The sequence below is a fragment of the Hipposideros armiger genome, unplaced genomic scaffold (genome assembly GCF_001890085.2).
Source record: "Hipposideros armiger isolate ML-2016 unplaced genomic scaffold, ASM189008v1 scaffold_253, whole genome shotgun sequence".
NCBI lineage: Eukaryota > Metazoa > Chordata > Mammalia > Chiroptera > Hipposideridae > Hipposideros > Hipposideros armiger.
Genome location: NW_017731603.1, coordinates 2,129,521 through 2,142,041, shown reverse-complemented (window position 1 = coordinate 2,142,041; position 12,521 = coordinate 2,129,521).

The following is a 12,521-nucleotide window of genomic DNA, read 5'->3' as shown; positions in this document are numbered from 1 at the left end:
TGGGTAATCGTCACTTTTGTACTCAGGAAAATGACCAACAAATAGACATTAAAAATAACAAAGGAAGCAAATTATTTTTGGAATTTTCATATACCTGAAGTGATCCAAAGCCTATGACTCTGTGATTGCTGTGCTCAAGGAAGTTCTCTTTTAAGTTGCCAGGAAAACAATGAAAGGAGAAGTGTGAATGATGGGAATTTTGGCTCAAGTTATATTTGCATGCCACTTAAATGTGTTGCTCATAGGGTCAAAGGTGAGTAAGCCGCCGCAAGAGTTTGACCAGAGCATTTCGTCTACTTCTTTCTTGCTTTACTCAGCTCACCAGCAATCTCCTCCACGTTTTTTCTTGTACTGAAATGCAACCACATAAACTTTGCAGATGGCCACACACCACACCCCATGTCTGAAAATTGAACTCTGATTTCTGAAAAAAAAAAACAAACCCGAATTTTCTACAAAAGGTATGCATCTGTGTTGCAGAAGAGCAATTTCACTTCCTCCAAAAGGGGCAAGAAGGAAGTCCCATGTCTGCTTTCTTTCTCAGTTTGAGCGTGTGCAACCTTCTGGCAGAGCCAAGCCATGATTCAGGGCTGAGATTCAGTTCTGTGTGGGCTTGGAGCTGGTCCAGGTGTTTCCCACTTCTGCATTTCACCTGCGGTCTGAAATGGTGGGGGGATATGTGGCTGTGTTTGGGAGAACCATTTTTTTTCTTATTTTTAGTAGGAGTCTAGGAAACTGGTCTGAAATCGGACAGCCAAATAATTGAATTGCTAAATGGGTCAGAGAACTCTGATCCTTACAGACTCTGGAATAAACTTGGTTCTATAACAGAAAATCTAAGAGGTGTCAGTTAACAAAGTGACAATATTTTCTTTTCTGAACTGTTGATCCCTGACCTGATGTTCACAGAGTTGCTTTGTCAGCTTCTTCCCTTCTAAGGCTGTTCTTCCCACCAGGATTGTTTGTGTCCTGACCACAAAAATAAGAACACAGTGGTTCCTTGACTCCTTTTAATCTTGTGAGTAAAACCAGGAGGTCCATGCGAAATTCCCATTAAAACCTAAGCCAGAATTTGGCAGCCTTAAGTCATTTCATTCCTTTTCTCTATTCATACTTTTCCCTCCCAATTTTCCTAGTTTTCTTTTTCCCTCCCAATTTTCCTAGTTTTCTTTTTCTCTTCATCAGCGATCCCTTTCTGCTCCTTTTTCCTCTTTGCCGTATTTAGGTTTGAAGGATACAAGTCTGGGATTTCAGGTGACGCTCCCACTGCACTAAAGGGGGGGAAATCCTGGTGTGGCAAACACTTACTTAGTCTTCAGGCTGCCCCACATCATGGCAGACATCACGAATTGGTCACAACTTTTGTTGCCACTGAGCTCTGAGGCTGTGTCAGTATCATTCTCAGCACAGTTCTCCAGGACATTTGCATGGAAGTCTATTGCATCCATCCATTAAATACTTATTGAGCATCTGTGATTTGTCAGGCATCATAGTAAGTATTTTTGCAGTAGCCAGTGTCAAATATCTTGCTCTTTTAAGGGTCTGGTTGATTAAGTAAGCCCTCAAAGCCACCCCCCCCCCCGCTCTCTCCATCTACTCTCCAAGGTGTGTTCTACAGAAACTGAGCACTTAGGACCAACCCATTTTCCCTCCCCACCTGCCTGCAGGTTTCCTAATGACATCAGCCTAGTATGAAGAGTGCCGCTTGTATTCCCCTTCAGCTGAAAGCATCCTGACAGGGAGGCCTTTGCACACAACAGGAGTGGGAACACAGGATTTTTCTTATGTCCTCATTTCTCAGTCCCCATGCTTTCCTGTCATGTAACTTCCTCTTTTCAGGACGATTTGAGCAAGAGAAATGACTAAGTGGCATTTGACCTCTCTGGGCTAACGGCTGGCAGGTTTCATACTTCTATATGTTTCATTATTGGGTAACATAAAACCAATGTAACATTCAATCTTTTCCTCTTTTACCATAGGAGTTCAGATGGACCTTAATCAGAAACAAAGTGAAAACCACCACCATTTTTTCTTTCTACCTGAAATAATCATGGCTAGGTTAAGGTGAAAAAAGTGAGTTATGTGAAGTAGTTCTTCCAGAATTTCATGGAACTGGGAGCTTTTGGTCATCCATTGAAATATTTCTATTGTCTCTACTATTTTTTTGTTATGTGTGTGATCTAAATATGAAATTAAGAGCATGGGCTGGTTATGGGTCTATTCAGTTTCTAGAGTTTGTTCTGCTTTGTATTATCATTCAAAGTATCCTAACTATTAGACTGATAAACATAGATGTGAAATAGAAGTTTCATAATTAAAATATAGGTGACACCCTGGTTCCATATGTGACTCTGAGCAAGTCCTGGAGTCTCCCTAAGCCGCCATCTTCTCAACTGTGAAACGCAAACAACGGTATCCACCTCTGTGTTATAGATGAAGTTGTTAAGCAGACTGACTGCAATCATCCATGTAAAGCCTCATATGACCCAGGGAGGAGATCAGTGCATATCAGCTTTCAGCTTTGCTGAGCTTGTTGCTGCAGTCTTCAGGTTGACTTCGATTCAATCCTTACAGGATGGGAATGGGGGAAAACACCTGTTAAGGACTCCCCAGACCTCAGCTTTCCTCTGGGATGTTTTACTCAAAACTTTTAAGGATATTCTGTTCCACACAGGTCAAGGTGTGCACATTTTCCCATTTGTTTTCCTGCTGGTACTTCCTTTTGGTGACTTGTCTCCTTGTGCAGTCTCTAATTAATGACTTGAGCTCCTTCTCCACCGGGGTTTACTACGCGAGGCTGGTTTGCTCTGGTTCACTCAGTTGTCCCTCCCAAACAATTTTTCATTTGTCTCTGCTGAGGCCTTATGCTCCTACTAGACCCGTGTTTATATTAATTTCTTGGTTTGGCATCAATGTGAATTCAAACCTACATCTATGTGAACCCAATGCTGGGGTTCTGATACCTCCTGGAAGATGGCAGGCAGCCTGGCCATTTTCCACAAGCAAGTGGGAGGAGTTTTTTCTCATCTGCGGGTGGTGAGACAGCTCCTTAACTCCCAGGATAATTGCAGCCCCACCTGAGCACTGTACAGGACTAGGGCCTGGACCATCTCCCACAGCCCTTAAAGGCCCTGCACACTGCGATGAGGTCTGTGTCTGGCTCCGAAAACGCCTCAGCCATGGGGCTTCCGCTCCCACTCACTGCTCTCATTTTAAGTCCTCTCCTTCTGACACCCAAACAGTTCCCTTTCTTGGTTTTGAGCTTGAATCTTTGTGTTCGGAGAAATGTTGCCTGTACCTGTGCTTCTAAAGGGGAGGAACATCTTCCACTTGCCAGCTCAACCAGCCAAATTCTCTCTTGTTATGGTTATTTTGTACAGTTACCTTTTTCACAGCTATGACAGGTGGCCACACATATATTGAGCTGTCAGGGCCTGGGAAACAAGCTTTTCTGCTATCACACTCCCTCCTCCCAATAAAAGAACACCTTCACAGAAGTCCAAACCCTTCTTCCAGAGGTAACAACTTTTTTTCTATCGAGAACACTCAGGCTTCCAATGTGATCTGCCTTTCCCTCTCCCTGCACCCCAGGAAAAGATGAAGAACTGCTATTCTCATGAGGCGACAAGAACAGAACTTTTCCTGAGAGAAGGGGAGGGAGGGAAAGAAAGCAGCTGGTTTTTAGTGTACAAGTGAGATGGCGAGAGGAAAAGATAAAGAAAGTCGAGGTCCTGGGTGGAGAAAGGCCCTGGCAGTAGGACGTAGCAAGAACCAGTCCTTCCCTGTTCCCCCTTCACTTCCATGGTGCGTGCATGCATGCGTGCATGTGTGTGTGTGTGTGTGTGTGTGTGTGTGTGTGTGTGTGTGTGTGTGTGTAGAAAAGCGCATGGCCGAGATATCAGGGGTTTCCCAGGTACTGAGAAGGCCTTTCTGTCCCTCTCTTCCTGTTCTGCTCTTGAAACTAGGTTTCAATTTCTACCTTTGGAAATGAGGGCAGCATGGGGCAGTAAAAGTAGCATAAGGCTACAATTCTGGAGCATTCTGGATTTTATTCCTCATTCTGCCACTAGCCTGTGAGTCAGAAGGCCTTGATTTCAATCCTGGCTTCATCACTGTCTTGAAAATTTGCTTCTTTTCTCTGGATTTTCATTTCTTCATTCACAAAATTAGAGGATTTTATTAAATGTGTAGATTATAAGCCAAATTTTAGCATTGGAATCTTTATTTTCCAATGCAAGCTTACATGGAAACTAATATATAAAACATAAAAAGGAGCTGCCTCAGTTCACCTCTTGGAGGACTGAGCAAACCCTAGGACTCCTGGAACACAGTTTGAAAACCGTCAGTCCACATATATCTTCTACAGTTTCTTCCAGTTGAGGCCTTGTAATTATAACGAGAAGGAGAAAAGTTTCCCAAGCCATAAAATTCATGAGACAGAGCTGAAGTAGCATGATTTCCCTGAAAACAGGAAGTCAGAGTTGCCAAACTGTGAAGCAAGGGTTTTCAGACCATACTGCATTCTGCCTTATAGAACTTTTCAGCTTCTTTTGGATAATTTGTTGACAGGCAACGACCAGCTGTTATGTAGTAAATGGAAAGATTGCTGGGCTGGAGAGTTTTCATTAACCAGCTGTGAGTCATTAGCAAATTATTTCACTACTTAAAGCTTCAGTTCTTTATTTGTGAAAACAGGGAGTGGAATAGACTAGTTGCTAGGTCACTGATAGCTCTAGAAACTTTCTGAGGTATAGTCAAATGATTAATGTAATTGCAAAAATGTACTGTACAAATACTGTGTCAGGCACCACTTGCTTTGTTATGGAGATCATAGTCTAATGGGAAGACAGACACTGAACAATGTTGCATCATATGGAAAGGGAAGTACAGGGTGCTCAAGACATGGCAGAGGGCTCAACTCAGACCAGAGAGTCAGGGTGGTTCTCCAAGATAGGCAGAGAGAGAAAGAGAGAGAGGGAGAGAAAGAGAGAGCGAGAGATACAGATAAAATGTTTGAGACGGAATTAGGAGAACAATGAGGAAGAAGTCTAGGATGACTATAGATTAGGGAGATGGGTGTGATCGAGCAGAGGTCAGAGATACTGGTGACTAAAAATCCCATGATGAATTCCCTTTCTAATGTACCAAGCTGGCGGGTAAAGCAAACTCTTGGTCACTTTTATATTCTACTCTAATCCAAAATGTTGGAGCAAGCAGTTTGCAAAGATATATGAAATATACAAGACAAAAGACTAAAAGAATGGTGAAAGAAAAAAAAGCAGGGATGCAGGCTACAGCTAGGAATAAGAAGAAAAGTACACGCCAGATTGACCTAATTTCTTGCTACAGATGGGGCACAAATTTTACTCAAAACTTCTCAGCAGTCAATGTAGAAAGAGTTCATGTTTCCATGTTCAGTAATACAATGCACAGGGGCGATAGGACAAATACAGAACAATTGTTGATAAAAAGCAGAGTCCTCCAGTATAAGCAATTCGTGTGGGTGCTGGTAACAATGTTGTCTGCTAAACTCTCTTTTATCTGGTTTAATCCAGGGGTAGACTTTAACACATCAATCTCCCTCACTTATTTTCTCCCTGACCCTAATATCTTGATACATGACCATTCATGCCTGTTTTCCTTCACCACAGCCTACAGCAGAAGGATCATTTCCTTAAACTGAGTATAGATGCATACTCGTATGCTGTAACCTGAGATGGAGTCTCCTTACTTTTGCTACCTTTGAAGAGCATTATTAATTCAGTTCTGTGTATGTTTTAACATTTTGGCTTCTTTCTTGTTTCACCAACATTTGGGAATAAAACCATTTATAAAATTGTTCCATTGAGAAATCCACTTTTTTTATAATGCTGTTTTAAATAAACTTCTCATTCCTGGTATGTAGCTTAAGAGATGATCTTATTAAAACTAACCCTAACTATTTAACAGAAGTCAGTTCCCCTGTCTCTGTCTGCACTTACTTCATTCCTGACTTGAGAAAATATTTTTTGACAGACAGGCTTTGCTTTTAATAGTTTCTTCTTTGTCTCTGGATGATGTTAAGCATACATGTGAGAATGTACATTTTCAATTAATGGTCTTGGTGTCATATAGATACACACTTAAGATCTCCCTGGTTTAGTGTGTGCCTTTGTGTATGTTACTTAACCTCCTTCTTGAGCCTTACATATCTCATCTCTTACATAAAAATCCCTATCTCATATGGTGGTTGTGAGAAATGAAAAAAAAAAGTGGATATAAAGAGTCTTTATGTGGGACATTGTATGTAAATAAGAACAATAAGTAACCCTATCCAGCAGGGACATTTCAGTAATTAAAATAATACATATAGAGAGCCCATCAGGTAGGAAAATATTAAGTTTTGATAATATTATCCTTCATCAAGGTTATGAGGAGATAGGTGCCCTAGTACACTGCTGGCAGGAGCGACACTGGTAGGCACTTTAGAGAAATTAGCAAAGTCTATTAAAATTTAAAAATATTTGTATCCTATAGGCAGCAATTCAACTTCTCAGTTTCTGCCATCAAAATTGCATATTAGCACAATGAGATATACACAAACATACATATTGCAGCACTGTTTGTAATAAACTAGCAAAAACTGGAAACTACCTAGATGTTCATCAATGGAAAAAGATGTACATAAATTTTGGTATTTCAATTCTATGAAACAATTAAAATGACTGGGGTAGAAATCCAAGATGGCAGAGTAGACAAATACTGTGCCTGCTTCCTTCTGTGAACACATTTACATTACAACCAAATTATAGAACAATCAACCTGGAGAACCATCTGAAGTCTGACTGAACAGAAGTTTTAAACTAAGGATATAAAGAAGAAGCCACATCGAAACTGGTAGGAGGGGCAGAGATGTGAAACAGGCTGGCCCCAAACCTCCAGGTGACAATTGAGAACTGGATATCTCAGCCACAAAGATTCCCCTCTGAGAAGAGACCCTAGGCCCACACCGGCCTCTCCAGCCCAGAGTGCTGGTGCTGGGAAGAGGAGCCCCCACAACATCTGGCTTTGAAAAACAGTGGCAATTCCCACCATTTGGGCAGGATGGAAGGCTATGGGAAATGCAGACATCCTCTTAAATGGCCTGAGCACAGACTCACTCACTCACAAGCACTCACCTTGGGCTCCAGCAGGGCGATGGTGACTTGGGATTGCTTCTTCAAGGTGGAACTGAGATGTGTGACTTCTGGGGAAGGACTGAAGGACAGTCAGCATTTTCCTGGTGAGGGGTACTGCTCCCATGGTGTTGGCAGGCAGACACCATTTTTCCTATGTTGAGCCTGCCCCCACAGACCAAATCTGAACCTGACTGGCCTGGTGAGCTCCACTGCTCTGTCCTGCCGACTCAACTGGGACCACTCCCCAGCTAACTCATGCACCACCAGAAGCATTTTCTCCATGAGCAGCCAACCTCTCCCATATTGCCCTCTTTTTTGGAAAACTACCAGAGTCCATGGGCCACAGGGGTGTGGCAACTGGCCTTGGTATGCTCTGAGACTTTTGCCGAAGAGCTCCAGGCTCAGCACAGGCACCAAACCAGAGTCTACATTAACCAATTAACCACAATTCTTCCCACTTTAGTGACTCACTGAGACCCTGCCTTACCCAACTCATGTACCACATGGGGCTTTATCAGAGGCTGAACCTTAAGGGAGCCAGCAAGTGGCAGCAGCCATGGGGTGCCCTAGCTTTATGCAGAGCTACCTCAGGTTCAGTATTTGTGGCAGCCATCCTCAGTTTGTATGGTGGCCTCTCCCACATGCCCCTAGGTTTAACACAGGCAGTGAACAACTGCATATTGTTCTGTAGCTCCTACCAGGTAGTCCCCAGTCAGTCACAGTCAGTGGGTGACCTGGGCCTGCACCAGAGCCCCTCACAAGAGTCCCCAGAACCAACATATTTGGACGTTGGCTTCAGAACACAGCAGAGCAACAGTCAATTAGCCCCCACAAGCAGCACACCCAAAATGTGTGTGGGGGGGGTCTCAACAGGCATCAGAGCCTGCTGGGGTGAGTGCCACTCAGTGGGGTAAGTCCCCCGCACAACAGCCTGTAAGCTGTGGACATGGCCAAACCCCACAGCCAATCAGCCTGAGGGTCAATCCCACTCACTGACATGCCAATAGCAATCAAGTCTCAACTATAACAGGAGGGCACACACAACCCACACAAGGAACACTCCTGGAGCACCCAAACCACATGACCAGAGAGACTCTGCCAGGGCCCCACAGGGTATCTACTACATAAAGCCACGTGGACAAGACTGAAAGACATAGCAGATCTACCTAATACATAAAACAAACACATAGAAGCAGCCAAACTGAGGAAACAAAGAAATAGGTCCCAAATGAAAGGAGAAAATTCCAGAAAAATAACTAAACAAAATAGAGGTGAGCAATTTACCAGAGACAGACTTCAAAATAATGATTATAAGGATGCTCAAGGAACTCAGTGAGAACTTCAACAAAGAGAAAACAAGCATAAAAAAAACCAGAAACCATAAAAAAGAAGTGAAGTGAAGTGAAGAATACAGTAACTGAAATGAAGACTGCACTAGATGGAATCACCAGCAGACTAGATGGAGCAGAGGATCAAATCAGCAATTTAGAAGACAAGATAGCAGAGAAAATACCCAATCAAAACAGCAAAATAAGAAAAATAAATAAAGGTGAATAGTTTAGGAGACTTCTGGGATAACATCAAGCGTAACAACATTTGCATCATAGGGGTACCAGAAGGAGAAGAGAGAAAGCAAGGGACAGAGAACCTATTTGAAGAAATAATGACTGAAAACTTTCCTAACCTGGTGAAGGAAATAGACATACAAGCCCAGAAAGCACAGAGAGTCCCAAACAATATGAATCCAAACAGGCCCACACCAAGACACATTATAATTAAAATGGTCTAGGTTAAAGACAAAAAGAGAATCCTAAAAGCAACAAGAGAAAGGCAACTAGTAACTTGTAAGGGAGCTCCCATAACATTGTCAGCTGACTTCTCAACAGAAACTTTGCAGGCAAGAAAAGATTGGCACTAAATATTCAATGGGATGAAAAGTAAGGACCTATAATCAAGATTAACCAGCAAAGCTATAGTTTAAAATCAAGACCGATGAAGAGCTTCCCAGACAAGAAAAAGCTAATGGAGTTCATCACCACCAAACTAGAATTACAAGGAATGTTAGAGGGACTTCGTTAAGATGTGTGTGTGTTGGGGGGGGATCAAAATTATGAATAATAAAATGGCAATAGCTACATATCTGTTAACAATTATTTCCAATGTAAATGGATTAAATGCTGCCCTCAAAAGACATGGAAAGACATAGGAAACACTCAAAAGACATAGAAAACAAAACCCTTACATACTCTGCCTACAAGAGAATCACTTCAGATTGAAAGACACAGATGGGAAGTAGAAAAATAAAAAAAGATATTTTATGAAAATAGAAATTTAAAAAAGCTGGGTAACAACACTTATACTAGACAAAATAGACTTTAAAACAAAGGCTATTACAAGAGACAAAGAAGAACCCAGTAATCCCACTTCAGGGTATTTATCTGAAGAAACACTACTTTGAGGAAACATGTGCATCTATATGTTCACTGCAGCATTGTTTACAATGGCCAAGATGTGGAGGCAGCCTGGGTATCTGTCAATGGAAGAATGGATAAAGAGGAGGTGGTACATATATTCAATGGAATATTGCTTGGTTATGGAAGGAAATGGGTTCTCGCCATCAGCAGTGGCATGGATGGAACTGGAGGGTATTGTGCTGAGTGGCATGTAAGACAAAGAAAGACAGTTGCAATGTGATTTCACTTATATGTGGAATCTAAAGAACAAAATAAACAAACAAATCAGAAACAAACTCATAGATATAGAGAACATATTGATGGTTGCTAGATGGGAGGGGGATTGGGGTGAGTGAAAAAGGGGAAAGGATTAAAAAATACAAATTGGTTGTAAGAGTAATCTTGGGGATGTAGGGTAAAGCATAAGGAATATACTCAATAATATTGTAATAACTCTGTATGGTGTCAGATGGGGACTATATTTGTTGGGGTGATAGATGGAAGGGGGTTGGGGGCAGGGTGAAAAACGTGAAGTGATTAAGAAATACAAATTGGTAGTTACAAAATAGTCATGGAGATGTAAAGTAAAGCATAAAGATTATAGCCAATGATATGGTAATAACTATGTATAGTGCCAGGTGGATGCTAGACAGGGGGATCATTTCTTGGATTATATAAATATCTAATCACTATGCTGTACATCTGAAATTAATATAAAATGATATTGACTGTCAACTGTAATTTAAAAATTAAAAAGGGGGGGAAATGTGAAGAGAAATAAGAGGTCCAAATTTCCAGGTATAAGCAAATAAGTCATGGGGATGTAATGTACAGCATAGGAAATATAGTTAATAATATTGTGATAGGATAGTATAATGTCAGATGGTTTCTTGACTTATCATGGTGATTACTTCTTTAGGCATATAAATGTTGAATAACTATAGTGTACACCTGAAACTAATATAATGTTGTATGTTAGCTATATTTTTAATAAAGATCTTTTTAAAAAGACTGGGGTAGATTCATATGTATAGCATGGAAAGAGTTCTAAGAGATAATGTTGAATGGGGGAAAAAAGCAAGGTACAGAATCATAATTCAGCACAATACCATTTATGTGAATATACACAGAGCCACGTAAGGCAGTATTACATGTTTTTGATTGGTACATATATGAATCAATATGCAGAAAAGGTATTATTTTACATACCAACATAAATAGTCATTACCTCTTGGGGAGTGCTGGAAGGAATTGAAACTGAGGGTTATGGCCAAAGGAGACATTTTCTTATGTATAACATTTTAATTTTTAAGAAGGAATCTGTGTATATGTTATAGAATAAAAATACAATTTTTATAAATTGCTGGGTACACAAAAAAATTGCTGGGCACAATGCCTGGCATATAATAAGTATCCATAAATGCTAATTCCCTTCCTTGGCATGAAATCTCTAAATTATCTGCCAAGTGAATTTGGATTTATTTATTCATTTATTAAAGAAATACTTATTAAGTACATGGTTTGCCCCAGTCATGTCCTATGCTTTGAGGAAACAGTAGAGAGCAGTTAGACAAGGATGTTAACAACTTGGGGAGAAGACGGATAACTAGACAAGAAGAAATAATAAAAGTTTCATAGTTGCTGATAGATGAAAAAGAGGATGCTATGGGAACACCCTGCAATAACTCTTATCCAAGTGGTCAGACAACAAATTAAATAACATCATGAACTGAAAAAAGGATTGAAGCAGAATAGTCATAGCCAAAGTTGATGTGACTTAGGGAGGACTGTCATGAATCACCATGATTTACATACACAACCATTAAAGAAGCAGGACCTCGGATCATGGCCCCTTCTGAGATAATGCATGAAAAGGAATGTCCGAATCATGGGACAGGCTGAGGTCAAATTCCAGCAAGACAGGAGACGGAACCCAACTCTAGCACATAAAGTGGAAGTACACTGGGGATGGAGGTAAGGACAGAGTGAGTCAAATATCCGTGCAAGGCCAGGAGTGAGAACCAGTCTAGGGAGCAGATGTGGAATCAGAGCTTTTGGGGAAGCCTCTCTTCCCTGCCCTTGTTCCTTAATCCAGCTGGTCCCACCCAATCACTAGGAGGTTCAGCCATAAAAATTAGCCTCATGATGCTATATTCTCTAGGTCTTCTCACTTGCCCTTATCCTTTCCTTTTGCTCACTGCAACTTCACAACTTTGTGTTTGCTGGTTTGGGCTCCTATTTCTGGCCCCAGGAGACTTCATGACCCAATAGATGTGATCCTTGGCTCTTATCACACATGGTTTACAGGTACCTTATTGCTTTCCTGGTTCTGAGTAACCATTGCTGAATGCACTGAGTTAGGTCTCTCAGGGTTTTAATCCAGTCAGCCCTGCTGGTCAGTATCAACCTTTGGATAGATAGGACTCCAAAGCAAGGGGAACAGAAAATGAGTCCCGAGTGGTGAGTTCACTGGTATGAGCAGTGCTATATTGTAAAAAGATCTCTATGGGTTGCCCATGGTCCTGGGGCCATGCCCAGCTGACTCTAAGGCATGGTGTACTGGACCCACCTCCTGATGTCATAAAGCTAAGAAATGTCATGGTAAAGCATATTGATTTTCTACTGCAGATACCCAAAATTGAAACCCTATCGGTCCATGACAAGACAAGCAAAGGGAAGAAAACAAACCTTTGTTGAGCCTAATTGTACAGTGGACATGTATGTTGGGGATCTTATTTGATATAGCTTCTTTATTATTCAGATTCTGTGAGTCACATTATTATTATGCCTATTTACATATAGCAAAACTTAAGATATTTTTCAAACTCAAGAAACTATAAGACACAAAGAGGACATCTGCTTCTTCCTCTCCTTGGGTTTTTTCAACACATCTTTGATCTCCTTGTTTTAC